Raw genomic sequence first — 18,486 nt, forward strand, 5'->3', positions numbered from 1 at the left:
GCACCTCCGTATAACCCATGTTGTAAAACATATTGAACAGGTGCCCCATTGGAATTGTCTCTGGATTAACCCTCGTAGGGTCAGCTTCAAACCCTAACAGGGAGCAAAATTGTTGCTAGGAGATGGACGCTTTGTGATGAGAAACGTCAAATAAGATCCTATCAACCACTTTGTCGTAATGAGCAGTCACATAGATTTGCGACAGGAACTCCATTGGAACTGATTCCGCCCTTGAAAGTGCAGGAGCAATCGGCGAAAACTTCAAACACTCGATAATGGGGAAAATGTAGGAATCATAAACATGAGGGGTTAGATCGATGATGAGGCATTGTTGTGGGCGAATAGGCAGTATGTGAGAAGTGGCGTGAATAGAAGAAGAATCAGCCATTGCTTGAAGAAAGTGGAGAAGATGATGAACAGTAAAGGTTCAGGGATTTCTTGTGCTCTGGGATTTTTAATTGCAGTAAAGAGGTAAATGGTAGAGGATGTTGCTTTTTATACTGGGGTTTAAGGAGAGAGAAAGATCTTCCCAAATCTTCGATTGAGAATGGAAGGGTTTTTCGGAATTGACTGATGCGTGACAGTTGGTTTTGCCGATGATCACAGATGAGAGAGAGTGTCAGATCCCTAAGAACATGCCTCCCATCAAGCGCCGTTGAGATATGAAGCGTTTCAGATTCACACGCGCCTCTTCTGCGCCATTTGGAGAAGAACCGTTTCAAATTCACACACGCGTCTGCGACATCATTTGGAGATTAGACGTTTCAAATCCGCACGTATTCCCTTTTACGCCGTTTGAAATCAAATCGATTGGACTCCCGCCTGAGTCAGCAACTCTTCATCTTATCCCTTTAAAGTGTAACTGTATGTTTTGAACAATACTCCCACGTGGATGAAAATTGACCACAACTTATAATTAACCACCAATCCAATGAAAAAGCCTGTAATTATTAGAACCAGAATTTTGGAAAATCAAAGATTTTCGTGCTAAGGGTGTAAAAGAAAAGAAATAAAGCAATCCTTTTTAGGAAAAATTGTGATATCAATAAAGACATGAAACAAATGATCCTGGGCACGAATCTCTTCCTTCAAGGTCAAGAGAGACCTTAAAGTGTTAGTGTGGTTTCCCGTTGAATAACGATCAAACACTTATTAAGAAGTGTTGAAAGGCTTCTTTTAATTAAGCATTTTAGGGTGGCTTTTGCTTTAATTCAACAGTCCTAATCTTGAAATAAGATAGAAAGTGAACAAAGTACTTGTGAGACCGGTGTAGTCTGTTGAACAAGTAGGTTGGTAATCAATTTAAATTAGCTGGGAAATATAAAATCTCAACAAAAATTAAAAACAGGATTCCAAGGGAAGAAATGTTATGGGTTTTAACAATTTCATAGGAATCACACAAAAGAAAAAATTTGAGACTTCATGAAGATATGTCCGTCAATTCATTAGTGAAAACTAGAGCAATATAATTATTCACCATCAATTCAGATTGGGTATTGAATTTTGGGTTTCACTCAGCTCGTAGTGGCACGAAACTAAGATTATGAACGCAGAGTTTGAATAACCATAAACCTCAGTGGTAATATCTGAGAGTTTCAAGGGTTACGTTTATGAAACGAATTTAATGGAGAAATGCAATAGAGATTGTGTAAGAAATCAAAGTACCTCTGCTGTGAAAAATAGGATCAAGCAGAAAACTCTTATCTCATATGAGAAGAGAGTTAGGTAGCTCACGATTAGAATAAATGTGATAGCCTAATTGGGAAGACAAGGTTTGTGTATACCAAGTCATTAAGGCTATTATTCAGAATCTGATGAGGCTTTGGGCACATACAGCAGCATGCTTCTAGGGACACTTAACTAATTCAACAATTTCCCCATAAACAAACACACAAATAAAATTAAAGCCAAAAAGTAAATAAAGAACAAAATATTTTTGGAGTTTTTGATATTAAAAGAAATATTTTTGGAATTTTTGATATTAACTAAAAAAAATAAATGATAAATAATAAAAAAAACTGAGAAAGAAAATAAAAAGATAAAAAAAACTTTGGAACCGAACCTGAGCGTTCGGTTGATTTCGGTTGTGGAAAATTTTGAAAAAACCGAACCCGAGAGTTCGGTTGGTTTCAGTTTTGAAAAATTTTGGAAAACCGAACCCGAGCGTTCGGTTGGTTTCGGTTTTGAAAATTTTTGGAAAACCGAACCCGAGCGTTCGGTTGGTTTCGGTTTTGAAAAAAATTGGAAAACCGAACCCGAACGTTCGGTCTATTTCGGGTACCGATGAAATTAGACTTTCAAAAAGGAAATACTTTTGAAAAAAAGATAAATAAATTTGGAACAATTGTACATGAAATTTACAACCAAGAAAACTAACTTTAATTGATGAGCGAAAGGCAGATTATCCAACCGAACCCGAACGTTCGGTCTATTTCATTTCTTACGTTTGAGTTTCAGAGGTAGATTGTGGTACTGACTCTGATTCCATCATACCTAGCCCTTGTAGAATTTTATTGAACGACGCTTCAGGAAGGGCTTTGGTGAAGACATCAGCGAGTTGATCAGTGGTTCTAACAAAGTGAATTTCAACGTTTCCATCTTCCACATGATCTTTAATGAAGTGATACCTCAGTGCTATGTGCTTAGTCTTGGAGTGTTGCACTAGGTTATGACAGATCCTAATTGCACTTTCAGAGTCACAATATAGTGGGATCTTTTTCATATTGAGTCCATAGTCTCGGAGTTGACTCTGGATCCAAATCACTTGAGAAGTACAGGATGCAGCTGCAATGTATTCTGCTTCAGCTGTAGATAAAGACACACACGTTTGTTTCTTTGATTGCCAGCTAACCAACTTCTGTCACACCCCAAAACCGGAACGGCAGAAACGTTATGGGGTGGATGACGTCATGTCAAGTATCACAACACATGCATATAGTAATCAAAGTACAACAAAACATTGCATTAATAGAATAATTTTACATGGTTACATTACATAGTATCAAAGTAATACAAGCAACTTATATAAAGTGCAGCAAGGTACTTAAGCCATCTTCATCAGCAGCTCCGGGGATGTACCTGTCTAATTGCTGCCCTGAGATTACAAGTTATTTGAAAAGCGAGTATCAGCATTTTTACAAATGCTGGTGAGTTCATAAGTATTCAGTGTCATTTAGTCAAATAACCTTAATAAGTAGTAGTTTAAGTGTTTTCGTTGCTTCAGTGTTCTTTCCAGAAAATCCTATATTTTCTTTAAATAAAGCAGCCTTCTACCAAGACTGTTTCAGAGTATTGTGGTAAGAGGTAGTTTTCCCTTAATTGCGATTTTATTCAAAATACTGAATTTGATTATTAAAGAAAGCAGGAGACATCAGGGAATAATATATGCCTCAACAGTGAGGACTGCTGACTAAGGCAAAGAATCATAGACTCCAGGAGGGTATCGAATTAACGACGCGCCTGGTTCAGTCAAACAAGGGGAGACATAGACCCCAGAAGGTACCAAATGAAAGGTACAGCTGGTAAGGTCTAAAACAGTGAATATAGACCGAAGACGTTACCAATTGGAAGGTATCTTTCACAAGGTCAAAACCAAGACTACAGACCCCAGACAGTATCAAATGAAAGATACAGCTAGCAAGGTCGAAACAAAGACTATAGACCCCAGACAGTATCAAATGAAAGATACAGCTAGCAAGGTCGAAACAAAGACTATAGACCCCAGACAGTATCAAATGAAAGATACAGCTAGCAAGGTCGAAACAGAGGCTATAGACCCCAGACAGTATCAAATGAAAGATACAGCTAGCAAGGTCGAAACAGAGGCTATAGACCCCAGACAGTATCAAATGAAAGATACAGCTAGCAAGGTCGAAACAGTGTGACTCTAAAAAGTGACATCAGCATACAGTGTAAATTGCTGACGAAATACCGTTACCTTAAAGCCATGAATTATAAGGCAACCCAGGATACTCGTAACCATACTGACTAGAGTTCCAGACGCCCTACAAGCATCTATAGAATGTGACATTTGTCACCCCTTGGCTTGGTGGGCCGTGGACTGTAGCTAGCAGTCAGGGTGCGGGGTTGTCAATCCCGTATAGGCCTATACACATAATGTCCGCTCTCCCTACAGGAGACTCTGGTTACCAACTAGACGACGGAGAAGGCCGCGTCCCGAAGATGCATCCCAAATAGAGGGTAGTGTGTTTCTTGAGAGGAGTGGGTTTCTAATGTAAGTGATATACTAGATGTAAAGACTTTCGAACAGTGGGTAGTGTGCTTCTAAAGTAAGTGTAGAATAGAGGTAGAGATTCTTAACTGACTTGACTAGAGAATTTCCTATATGTCCATACTCATATACATAGTATTTAACTAATGAACCAAACGACCTTCAGATGGCTACCCGATCCCACCAGACCACATCTCAAGGAAGAAAAGGAAATAGGGCCGACGAGCCTTCTTAAGTCTTTCAATCATTACTTATATTTACCTATATAAGCACGGACATACATCTAACTATGACCAAGTGCGTTTTAAGTAGAAGTGATCCTTGTGAAGTAGTAGCGCCTCATAAGTGAAGTAAAAGCGTTCGCAAGTGAAGTAGAAGTGTCGCACAAGTATAAGCGTATCATGAAGTAGAGGCGACAATGAGTGAAGCGAAAGCGTATCAAGTGTAAGTGAAATAGAGTTGATATCAAGTATAAGCAAGGAAGAATCGTATCACTAAGTAAGAGGGTGAATAAGTATAAGCGTTATCAGATATAAGTGACTTCAGGTATAAGCGAAAGCATTAAAGAGTAGGAGTATAAAATAAGTATAAGCGAAGCAGCGGTATCTAACAATTAAAAGTATTCATGAAAACCCTTGAAGACTTTATTACTCAGGAAAATCGCATTTGTATTCTTTGATAAAATGGGTGTGAAAACCTTTAGAAATCTTTGGGAATCCTTTATAAATCAGTTTGAAAATGAATCTTTGATAAGCTATGAAAGTAAGAACTTGCACAATTTAAAAATCCTTTTTGAAATCCATTTACAGTGTCCTACTCAGTAAAGCAGTGTACAATGGTAAAATCTTGTGCATGCGGGTTATCAATCACATGTGATTGATATGATAACTGGCATGTTTAACTTGTAATCCCCCCCTATAAAACATTTAAAAGCATTTAAAAGGTTCATTCAGGGGTATGAACTCACCTGGTGTAAGTAGGTCCGACGGAAGTGTCGTTCAGGCGTTCGGGGTCACGCAAGGACTTGACCACACACAAGGACCTATTTTAACATATGATAATATATGTTCACATACAATTAGCATATAATATACTAATTAAACAATTATACACACTCAAAGGAGTGGAAAACACTTTTGGTTGAGTGTTTGGGGTCCCGGGTAGCGTTTAAGGGTGCTATGGGTCTCCTATTAGCTGTGGGACTTTGCTATACTCACATATCTAGTGTGTAAAGGGGTTTAAAGCATCAATATGGACCAAACAAGGAGTTTACGGCCCAACCTAAGGGAGTTTACGGCCGTAAACTCCCAAGGTCATGTTCTTGGGTGTTTGATGCTTGTAGCTTGTTCCTTGATTTATTCTAAGCACTTTTCCCAAAAGGCATGAGTGGAATTGAGGCCTCTAAGGGTATTTTATAGGAGTTTACAGCCTAAGAACTCTCCCAAGGGAGTTTACGGCCGTAAACTCTCACCCTTAGTGATTTGTGAAGTTTCAAGCCTCTAATGCCTTTCTAGGATTTTCTTATGAAGTTTGATGCTATTATGGGTGATTAAAACCAACATTTGAGGGGGTTTTGGGGAGTTTATGGCCTAGATAATGCTTGGGCCGTAAACTCCAAGAAATGTCTCATTTTCTTGGGTTTAAGTCCTTAGATCCCCTCTTAGTAGTTTATGGTAAATGTCTAAGGCCATTAGGGGGGAAAAATCACACTTTTGGGCATGATTTTTGGGAGTTTACGGCCTTGACTATTCATGGGCCGTAAACTCTTTTCTTTAATTCATTTTGGAGTGTTCAAGTGTCCTAAACTCAAAGGAATAAGTCCCTAAATTATGTAATAAGCCCTAGGATGAGTTTGGTGCACATTTGGGACCATGACTTGTGGAGTTTACGGCCTAAGCATGTGCTTGGGCCGTAAACTCTTCTTTGAGTCCTAAATCCATGCATTTTAGTGTTTAAACACCCCTAGGCTATAACCCCTATTAGTTTCTAAGCTTATGGTCAAGTTTAAAGGCATATTTAGCACCTTTTTAGGGGTTTACGGCCCTAGAATGTTCCTGGGCCGTAAACTCCTTATCCTATGCCTTCTTGGATGATTTTTGGGCTTTAAACATAAATCAATATGCTTAGAATAAGCTAGGGTAAGCGGACTTACAATTTGGAAGCGTTTGGTTGCAAATTCGGGGCGAAAACGGGTCTAGCGAGAGAGTATAGAGAGAGAGTGTAAAAAGTCTCCAATGGACTCTATTCACCCATATATAGGTTTCACAGTCGGGGCTCAGTGGAGTTTTACCCGATACTGCCGTTAAACGGGGCTTTTGGTCGCACCCGATTTAGTGGTCGTAATAATAAAACTTGACATTTTCTAAATGAATGAAAATGTGTGTCCTGTGTTTTTATTCCCTTTTATCACGACTTAACGGCATGTTAAAGGTAGTCAATGGTCATGTTTATTAAATTGATGCCCTCTAATTAACGGAACTTTTATACAGTGGAATATTCCGTTAACGGTAACGGGGAAATGTAACGGGACAACTTGGGTTGTCACATCATCCCCCCGTTAGAGGGAATTTCGTCCCGAAATTCAAGTCTAGGCAAGGAAGTAGGTATGAATGGACAAGTAGAGATGAGGGAGTACTTCCTATACGGTTGTCCTCGCATTCCCAAGTGATCTCTAGTCTGTGTTTGTCCTTCTCACAGACCTTCACATAAGGGATGTGGATTCCGTCTAGTGTAGCTAGCGGTTTCTGACGGGTGTATCTATGAAGTCAAGGTTCTCGATGGATTCTATCAAGATGAGTGAGGTACGAAAAGTGTTGTCGGGAAATCACGTATCAAGTCTAAGAAGTGGATTGATCGGGTGTGAATCTGGTGGCATATCCGAAGGTAGTGGCAGCCTGGAAAGGGTTGGACCAAGCCTCCATGAGTATTCTCGGATGGCCCTACGCTCTCGGAAAGGTAGAGCCTTTCAGTACTTAGAACACAGTGCACTTCTATGGCAAGATCATCACTGGCGTGATCGCCTTTCCGAAGTTCCTAACGTTCTCTCCCGTACTGGTAGTGTAGTCCTTCGGGCTGGTTCTTAGGAATCTCAAGGGGTCTTTGGTTTCGTGTTTCCTGCCATCTGGCTGACAGAGGCTTTCTAGATCGTCAAGTGGGTTGCGCGACTATGGTCATCGGTTTGCTATAGAGTGTCTATCTCCAGCTTGTGCAAAATGGACCTGCACTAACGACGCTTGAGATACGGAAACCCTGAGAATCAGGGAGATAGGGTTTCACCAGACGTGTGTTGGACTATCTCGCGAGGTGGTTCTACTATCTCTGCTTGAGATAGTATTCGGGAAACACCTATTAGTCCAAGGAATCTCTAAGGCGGTGGTTTATTCTAGCGTGGAAAGTGCGTGTTCCTGCATAATCCTTCGACTAACCGCAAAGCTGGTGTCGTGTCTATAATCTCATCGGGATTCGGGTCATGAGATTTAACGCAACTACCTTCGCACTTGACCAAGTATTCTTGGCTACGAAGGTTACCCTGTGGTTCTCAGTATCCTAGTGTTCACTTCGGAGAATGAAGTCTATCGTCTACAGGGCGACGACGATTTCCTCCTTGCGAGAGGGTGGAGAATGATAAGCACCACTGGTCTATAACTGGGTGGACAAGGTGCAGGAGTAGGTGCGAGCACCTACCGCAACTACTCTCCCGAAGGTTCTGAGTTTTTCTTGGTCTAAGTCAAATCTAGTGGGTATAGGGTCTCTTCACTCGGAACTTTACTAGCTCAATCCGCAGTAGTTCTCTTGATTTCTGCTCCTATGTTATCGAATGGGGTGAAAGTGTTTTGCGAAGAGGTTCATGGTAGAACTCATGCTTGGCTTAACCGTCAATACTTGATGGATGCCAACAATATACCCGGTCATAGTGGCCAGCCTCATGAGTTCTATTCTCTGGGTTCACGAACCTGATGTGCGAGGTGAGGAGGGTCACCCAAGGGAATCTACGGAGTATGCGTCAGATGGTTGTCGTTTTCTGAGGTATTTGCAGTGCCTTTCACTATGGTGTTCATTTGACTACGAGGGGTCGATCGACGGCGTGGGGTACCCTCACTTGAGTACTTCGGAAGGTTTGAGATAAGAGGGACGATTGACGAATTGCATTAGATGTGATTATTTGTGTTAGGTTCGGGTTCGGAGGAACCTTTATTTGCCGATATGGCCATGGAGAAAGCTCACAACACTAAGAATGTACACATGGTTGCACGAAGTCAAACCGTGCTCAATAGAGTCGTCGAAGTTGGCACACTTCGACATGATATAAAGTGAAGATCGATAGAGTCATGTGCCGAACAGGCACACTGTTCTAGGCGTCTCGGGTTTCGTTCGATGTATCGCTACCGCGGATACTTGGACCGATAGAGTCGACGCGGAACTATAGAGAGTTCTAAGTGTTTCCGAATAGAGTATCTTTTCATGAACGAATTCTCACAAGGCGTTTCTATAATCGCCTCACATATAATGGTCATGTATATTTAAGGTGGGTAGGACGGTTGACTGAGCAACCCCGCCCTAAATCCACAACCAAACGAGGAACAGGAAATGAGGCGGCATTCGCTCACTCTAGGTCTGTCCATCTTAGATATACATGGCCGTAATGTATATGTTTAGCCACTATAGTTTTACCTAATGAATTTTAAATTTCTTTAACAGTGCTGCGACTTTCGCCTTACTGGAAAGAATTTACATTTGAATTAGTCTTTTATTGTTCTTAGCTTAGTTATCCGGGATCGAGAGACGTACCAAAAATCTAACGAGTTTCCTTGCTGCTTCTCCCTAAGCAGTAGTGTCAGGCTCCTTCTATGTCTTTGTCTTTCTCTTCGGTTGGGCAGTCCCTCTTAAAGTGTCCCATCTTACCACATAGGTGGCAAACTATACGGGTCGCCACATTGGTGGCTGGTGTAATGAACTCAACCGGGGTTCTGCAGACACGAGCAGTATGCCCCAGCATGTGGCACCTAGCACAATAAAGTTCCCGGCAGGTACCATGATGATGGTAGCTGCACTTGCTGCAGTGGGGAAGGCCTCCTAGGTATGGTCTTCTTGAGATCGGGAGGGAAGGATTGACAGGTGTATAGACTGCCTCAACTCGTTGCCCTTCGGAAGGTCCTGAAGCCGAGGTACTTCCCTCCTCTATCTTGAGTTTTCTCTTTAGTGGGTTCAGTGGAGGTTCTTGGGTGGCTGAGTGTGGAAGAGTGGGTTGCTGCCGTCCAGTGCCAGGATTGGAAATCCCAATAGGGCCCTTGCTAACATTGGTGTTGTTAGCATTCAGGTGAGCCATGACAGCTTCTACGGCTCCGAGACTGCAGCTTGGAACGTAGCTTCATCGAATAAGAGGGCAGGTTTCTTGCTTGCGGATTGGTTACGTTTCTTTGGTGGCATGGTTTTTCCTACATGGAAAGGAATACAAGGTAATGAGAGACGATGGTTATCCCTAGACATTTCTGTCCTGAACGTATTAGGCATAAATTTCTCCCGTGCCTCGGGTACTGGTTGTTTGAACGTTGACCTACATCCCTATAATGTAGTCCTGGAATTCAAGGTAAGAGTATGAGTATCGGAAAAAGGCCATACGATGCGGGTCGTTCCGACTAAGTTACCTTCATACTGGGAAAAGTTTCACTCTCCGGCCTGGAGAGAATTGAGAATGGTTCGGAACGAAACTTGCGGAAAGAGAGACTCTCAAGGGCAGATGGCTAAAATTCTCTCATTAGAGATGCGGGGATCTGCCCTATTCGTATATCTGGCAACGGGAAACGACGATTTACCTAACACATAGCGTGAGTAGTGTAACCACTAACTCACTAAACTGCATCATTTTTAAGGGTGAATTATCGTGACGAATACGAGGAAAAGACAATTCCCGGGTTCCATGTACTAGCTCCCTCGGTCTGCCTCGTGTTTTTGACTGGAACCGGCGTTGGTTTCCTCCGGGTAGTTTCCTAGGGTTCTCTTCTTGTATGGACTTATTGAGTTTCTACTCCGCCTTCCTTCTGATTCCAACTGTGGGTGTCATCACTTCATGATGGATGACTAGGAATCTCCGAAGTTTAGGCGAATCTCTCACCATTGTCCCTAAGAGAATATGGGCACTTGGTGCATTCAATAGTCTCGACCCAGTTCATTTATTTCCGAATAGGAAATCTTCTCAATGAATCTCCTCGGGGTCGGAATCAACTCTTCTGTCAAGCACTGAAGTGAGTAGGGTTTTCTACGGGGTTCGCGCGAGAACGGAAATGTCTAAAGAATCCTAAGAGATTATTAACATTTCACTGTATGATCCATATCGAGTCCTGCTACGATTACACAGGGTATACAAATCCTATATAGCTTAGATCCGATAGGCCTTCGAATATGTGATACTACTCTAGGACCACATCCCAACGATGAAAAGGAGAAAGAGCGAAACCACACATTCTTAGCCTATGGGGTCCTTATTATATAAAATCTTGGAAGTATACCCTCTGTAGTTGTAGGTATATCAATAGGGATCTTTTTGGTTTTTCACGCAAGGTTGTTTATAGATTCTAAAATACCCCTATGGTATTTTAATTCTTGTTTGAGTTCTTATCTTCTGAATATGACTTCTGGGATTAGTGTGGATCTTTTAGCGTTCCAAAATACTCCTATAGTATTTTAACTTTATGTTTGGCTCTAGCATTCCTAGTTGGTAAGTTTCAGACCTGCTGCACACCACTATCACTCCCGAGCACACGTTCACCGCATCTCGGATAAATGTAGTTGATCAGGTTACATTTATCCCATCTTACGATTACATAACTGCCCAGGTTTGACTGTAGTGCTCAACATCCGAAGACTTTTATTATTGTTCTTCTTGTGATACTTTTGTTCGAGTGTTTAGATTCTGGATGTTATTATACTTTGGTAAAATATGGTTATATTCTAAAGTATAATTCTTGGTCAGAGTGTTTTATCCCATTGTATTTATAGGCTGTATATCTTTTATGAATTGATATACTTAGCTCACTATAAACAATGCTCTGATACCAATCTGTCACACCCCAAAACCGGAACGGCGGAAACGTTCTGGGGTGGATGACGTCATGTCAAGTATCACAACACATGCATATAGTAATCAAAGTACAACAAAACATTGCATTAATAGAATAATTTTACATGGCTACATTACATAGTATCAAAGTAATACAAGCAACTTATATAAAGTGTAGCAAGGTACTTAAGCCATCTTCATCAGCAGCTCCGGGGATGTACCTGTCTAATTGCTGCCCTGAGATTACAAGTTATTTGAAAAGCGAGTATCAGCATTTTTACAAATGCTGGTGAGTTCATAAGTATTCAGTGTCATTTAGTCAAATAACTTTAATAAGTAGTAGTTTAAGTGTTTTCGTTGCTTCAGTGTTCTTTCCAGAAAATCCTATATTTTCTTTAAATAAAGCAGCCTTCTACCAAGACTGTTTCAGAGTATTGTGGTAAGAGGTAGTTTTCCCTTAATTGCGATTTTTATCAAAATACTGAATTTGATTATTAAAGAAAGCAGGAGACATTAGGGAATAATATATGCCTCAGCAGTGAGGACTGCTGACTAAGGCAAAGAATCATAGACTCCAGGAGGGTATCGAATTAACGACGCGCCTGGTTCAGTCAAACAAGGGGAGACATAGACCCCAGAAGGTACCAAATGAAAGGTACAACTGGTAACGTCTAAAACAGTGAATATAGACCGAAGACGTTACCAATTGGAAGGTATCTTTCACAAGGTCAAAACCAAGACTACAGACCCCAGACAGTATCAAATGAAAGATACAGCTAGCAAGGTCGAAACAAAGACTATAGACCCCAGACAGTATCAAATGAAAGATACAGCTAGCAAGGTCGAAACAAAGACTATAGACCCCAGACAGTATCAAATGAAAGATACAGCTAGCAAGGTCGAAACAGAGGCTATAGACCCCAGACAGTATCAAATGAAAGATACAGCTAGCAAGGTCGAAACAGAGGCTATAGACCCCAGACAGTATCAAATGAAAGATACAGCTAGCAAGGTCGAAACAGTGTGACTCTGAAAAGTGACATCAGCATACAGTGTAAATTGCTGACGAAATACCGTTAGCTTAAAGCCATGAATTATAAGGCAACCCAGGATACTCGTAACCATACTAACTAGAGTTCCAGACGCCCTACAAGCATCTATAGAATGTGACATTTGTCACCCCTTGGCTTGGTGGGCCGTGGACTGTAGCTAGCAGTCAGGGTGCGGGGTTGTCAATCCCGTATAGGCCTGTACACATAATGTCCGCTCTCCCTACAGAAGACTCTGGTTACCAACTAGACGACAGAGAAGGCCGCGTCCCGAAGATGCATCCCAAATAGAGGGTAGTGTGTTTCTTGAGAGGAGTGGGTTTCTAATGTAAGTGATATACTAGAGGTAAAGACTTTCGAACAGTGGGTAGTGTGTTTCTAAAGTAAGTGTAGAATAGAGGTAGAGATTCTTAACTGACTTGACTAGAGAATTTCCTATATGTCCATACTCATATACATAGTATTTAACTAATGAACCAAACGACCTTCGGACGGCTACCCGATCCCACCAGACCACATCTCAACGAAGAAAAGGAAATAGGGCCGACGAGCCTTCCTAAGTCTTTCAATCATTACTTATATTTACCTATATAAGCACGGACATACATCTAACTATGACCAAGTGCGTTTTAAGTAGAAGTGATCCTTGTGAAGTAGTAGCGCCTCATAAGTGAAGTAAAAGCATTCGCAAGTGAAGTAGAAGTGTCGCACAAGTATAAGCGTATCATGAAGTAGAGGCGACAATGAGTGAAGCGAAAGCGTATCAAGTATAACTGAAGTAGAGTTGATATCAAGTATAAGCGAGGAAGAATCGTATCACTAAGTAAGAGGGTGAATAAGTATAAGCGTTATCAGATATAAGTGACTTCAGGTATAAGCGAAAGCATTACAGAGTAGGAGTATAAAATAAGTATAAGCGAAGCAGCGGTATCTAACAATTAAAAGTATTCATGAAAACCCTTGAAGACTTTATTACTCAGGAAAATCGCATTTGTATTCTTTGATAAAATGGGTGTGAAAACCTTTAGAAATCTTTGGGAATCCTTTATAAATCAGTTTGAAAATGAATCTTTGATAAGCTATGAAAGTAAGAACTTGCACAATTTAAAAATCCTTTTTGAAAGCCATTTACAGTGTCCTACTCAGTAAAGCAGTGTACAGTGGTAAAATCTTGTGCATGTGGGTTATCAATCACATGTGATTGATATGATAACTGGCATGTTTAACTTGTAATCCCCTATAAAACATTTAAAAGCATTTAAAAGGTTCATTCAGGGGTATGAACTCACCTGGTGTAAGTAGGTCCGACGGAAGTGTCGTTTAGGCGTTCGGGGTCACGCAAGGACTTGAACACACACAAGGACCTATTTTAACATATGATAATATATGTTCACATACAATTAGCATATAATATACTAATTAAACAATTATACACACTCAAAGGAGTGGAAAACACTTTTGGTTGAGTGTTTGGGGTCCCGGGTAGCGTTTAAGGGTGCTATGGGTCTCCTATTAGCTGTGGGACTTTGCTATACTCACATATCTAGTGTGTAAAGGGGTTTAAAGCATCAATATGGACCAAACAAGGAGTTTACGGCCCAACCTAAGGGAGTTTACGGCCGTAAACTCCCAAGGTCATGTTCTTGGGTGTTTGATGCTTGTAGCTTGTTCCTTGATTTATTCTAAGCACTTTTCCCAAAAGGCATGAGTGGAATTGAGGCCTCTAAGGGTATTTTATAGGAGTTTACAGCCTAAGAACTCTCCCAAGGGAGTTTACGGTCGTAAACTCTCACCCTTAGTGATTTGTGAAGTTTCAAGCCTCTAATGCCTTTCTAGGATTTTCTTATGAAGTTTGATGCTATTATGGGTGATTAAAACCAACATTTGAGGGGGTTTTGGGGAGTTTACGGCCTAGATAATGCTTGGGCCGTAAACTCCAAGAAATGTCTCATTTTCTTGGGTTTAAGTCCTTAGATCCCCTCCTAGTAGTTTATGGTAAATGTCTAAGGCCATTAGGGGGGCAAAATCACACTTTTGGGCATGATTTTTGGGAGTTTACGGCCTTGACTATTCATGGGCCGTAAACTCTTTTCTTTAATTCATTTTGGAGTGTTCAAGTGTCCTAAACTCAAAGGAATAAGTCCCTAAATTATGTAATAAGCCCTAGGATGAGTTTGGTGCACATTTGGGACCATGACTTGTGGAGTTTACGGCCTAAGCATGTGCTTGGGCCGTAAACTCTTCTTTGAGTCCTAAATCCATGCATTTTAGTGTTTAAACACCCCTAGGCTATAACCCCTATTAGTTTCTAAGCTTATGGTCAAGTTTAAAGGCATATTTAGCACCTTTTTAGGGGTTTACGGCCCTAGAATGTTCCTGGGCCGTAAACTCCTTATCCTATGCCTTCTTGGATGATTTTTGGGCTTTAAACATAAATCAATATGCTTAGAATAAGCTAGGGTAAGCGGACTTACAATTTGGAAGCGTTTGGTTGCAAATTCGGGGCGAAAAACGGGTCTAGCGAGAGAGTATAGAGAGAGAGTGTAAAAAGTCTCCAATGGACTCTATTCACCCATATATAGGTTTCACAGTCGGGGCTCAGTGGAGTTTTACCCGATACTGCCGTTAAACGGGGCTTTTGGTCGCACCCGATTTAGTGGTCGTAATAATAAAACTTGACATTTTCTAAATGAATGAAAATGTGTGTCCTGTGTTTTTATTCCCTTTTATCACGACTTAACGGCATGTTAAAGGTAGTCAATGGTCATGTTTATTAAATTGATGCCCTCTAATTAACGGAACTTTTATACAGTGGAATATTCCGTTAACGGTAACGGGGAAATGTAACGGGACAACTTGGGTTGTCACATCATCCCCCCGTTAGAGGGAATTTCGTCCCGAAATTCAAGTCTAGGCAAGGAAGTAGGTATGAATGGACAAGTAGAGATGAGGGAGTACTTCCTATACGGTTGTCCTCGCATTCCCAAGTGATCTCTAGTCTGTGTTTGTCCTTCTCACAGACCTTCACATAAGGGATGTGGATTCCGTCTAGTGTAGCTAGCGGTTTCCGACGGGTGTATCTATGAAGTCAAGGTTCTCGATGGATTCTATCAAGATGAGTGAGGTACGAAAAGTGTTGTCGGGAAATCACGTATCAAGTCTAAGAAGTGGATTGATCGGGTGTGAATCTGGTGGCATATCCGAAGGTAGTGGCAGCCTGGAAAGGGTTGGACCAAGCCTCCATGAGTATTCTCGGATGGACCTACGCTCTCGGAAAGGTAGATCCTTTCAGTACTTAGAACACAGTGCACTTCTATGGCAAGATCATCACTGGCGTGATCGCCATTCCGAAGTTCCTAACGTTCTCTCCCGTACTGGTAGTGTAGTCCTTCGGGCTGGTTCTTAGGAATCTCAAGGGGTCTTTGGTTTCGTGTTTCCTGCCATCTGGCTGATAGAGGCTTTCTAGATCGTCAAGTGGGTTGCGCGACTATGGTCATCGGTTTGCTATAGAGTGTCTATCTCCAGCTTGTGCAAAATGGACCTGCACTAACGACGCTTGAGATACGGAAACCCTGAGAATCAGAGAGATAGGGTTTCACCAGACGAGTGTTGGACTATCTCGCGAGGTGGTTCTACTATATCTGCTTGAGATAGTATTCGGGAAACACCTATTAGTCCAAGGAATCTCTAAGGCGGTGGTTTATTCTAGCGTGGAAAGTGCGTGTTCCTGCATAATCCTTCGACTAACCCCAAAGCTGGTGTCGTGTCTATAATCTCATCGGGATCCGGGTCATGAGATTTAACGCAACTACCTTCGCACTTGACCAAGTATTCTTGGCTACGAAGGTTACCCTGTGGTTCTCAGTATCCTAGTGTTCACTTCGGAGAATGAAGTCTATCGTCTACAGGGCGATGACGATTTCCTCTTTGCGAGAGGGTGGAGAATGATAAGCACCACTGGTCTATAACTGGGTGGACAAGGTGCAGGAGTAGGTGCGAGCACCTACCGCAACTACTCTCCCGAAGGTTCTGAGTTTTTCTTGGTCTAAGTCAAATCTAGTGGGTATAGGGTCTCTTCACTCGGAACTTTACTAGCTCAATCCGCAGTAGTTCTCTTGATTTCTGCTCCTATGTTATCGAATGGGGTGAAAGTGTTTTGCGAAGAGGTTCATGGTAGAACTCATGCTTGGCTTAACCGTCAATACTTGATGGATGCCAACAGTATACCCGGTCATAGTGGCCAGCCTCATGAGTTCTATTCTCTGGGTTCACGAACCTGATGTGCGAGGTGAGGAGGGTCACCCAGGGGAATCTACGGAGTATGCCTCGGATGGTTGTCGTTTTCTGAGGTATTTGCAGTGCCTTTCACTTTGGTGTTCATTTAACTACGAGGGGTCGATCGACGGCGTGGGGTACCCTCACTTGAGTACTTCGGAAGGTTTGAGATAAGAGGGACGATTGACGAATTGCATTAGATGTGATTATTTGTGTTAGGTTCGGGTTCATAGGAACCTTTATTTGCCGATATGGCCATGGAGAAAGCTCACAACACTAAGAATGTACACATGGTTGCACGAAGTCAAACCGTGCTCAATAGAGTCGTCGAAGTTGGCACACTTCGACATGATATAAAGTGAAGATCGATAGAGTCATGTGCCGAACAGGCACACTGTTCTAGGCGTCTCGGGTTTCGTCCAATGTATCGCTACCGCGGATACTTGGACCGATAGAGTCGACGCGGAACTATAGAGAGTTCTAAGTGTTTCCGAATAGAGTATCTTTTCATGAACGAATTCTCACAAGGCGTTTCTATAATCGCCTCACATATACCGGTCGTGTATATTTAAGGTGGGTAGGACTGTTGACTGAGCGACCCCGCCCTAAATCCACAACCAAACGAGGAACAGGAAATGAGGCGGCATTCGCTCACTCTAGGTCTGTCCATCTTAGATATACATGGCCGTAACGTATATGTTTAGCCACTATAGTTTTACCTAATGAATTTTAAATTTCTTTAACAGTGCTGCGACTTTCGCCTTACTGGAAAGAATTTACATTTGAATTAGTCTTTTATTGTTCTTAGCTTAGTTATCCGGGATCGAGAGACGTACCAAAAATCTAACGAGTTTCCTTGCTGCTTCTCCCTAAGCAGTAGTGTCAGGCTCCTTCTATGTCTTTGTCTTTCTCTTCGGTTGGGCAGTCCCTCTTAAAGTGTCCCATCTTACCACATAGGTGGCAAACTATACGGGTCGCCACATTGGTGGCTGGTGTAATGAACTCAACCGGGGTTCTGCAGACACGAGCAGTATGCCCCAACATGTGGCACCTAGCATAATAAAGTTCCCGGCAGGTACCATGATGATGGTAGCTGCACTTGCTGCAGTGGGGAAGGCCTCCTAGGTATGGTCTTCTTGAGATCGGGAGGGAAGGATTGACAGGTGTATAGACTGCCTCAACTCGTTGCCATTCGGAAGGTCCTGGAGCCGAGGTACTTCCCTCCTCTATCTTGAGTTTTCTCTTTAGTGGGTTCAGTGGAGGTTCTTGGGTGGCTGAGTGTGGAAGAGTGGGTTGCTGCCGTCCATTGCCAGGATTGGAAATCCCAACAGGGCCCTTGCTAACATTGGCGTTGTTAGCATTCAGGTGAGCCATGACAGCTGCTACGGCTGCCGAGACTGCAGCTTGGAACGTAGCTTCATCGAATAAGAGGGCAGGTTTCTTGCTTGCGGATTGGTTACGTTTCTTTGGTGGCATGGTTTTTCCTACACGGAAAGGAATACAAGGTAATGAGAGACGATGGTTATCCCTAGACATTTCTGTCCTGAACGTATTAGGCATAAATTTCTCCCGTGCCTCGGGTACTGGTTGTTTGAACGTTGACCTACATCCCTATAATGTAGTCCTGGAATTCAAGGTAAGAGTATGAGTATCGGAAAAAGGCCATACGATGCGGGTCGTTCCGACTAAGTTACCTTCATACTGGGAAAAGTTTCACTCTCCGGCCTGGAGAGAATTGAGAATGGTTCGGAACGAAACTTGCGGAAAGAGAGACTCTCAAGGGCAGATGGCTAAAATTCTCTCATTAGAGATGCGGGGATCTGCCCTATTCGTATATCTGGCAACGGGAAACGACGATTTACCTAACACATAGC

The sequence above is a fragment of the Lactuca serriola genome, chromosome 8 (genome assembly GCF_051521515.1).
Source record: "Lactuca serriola cultivar US96UC23 chromosome 8, Lser_US96UC23_V15, whole genome shotgun sequence".
NCBI lineage: Eukaryota > Viridiplantae > Streptophyta > Magnoliopsida > Asterales > Asteraceae > Lactuca > Lactuca serriola.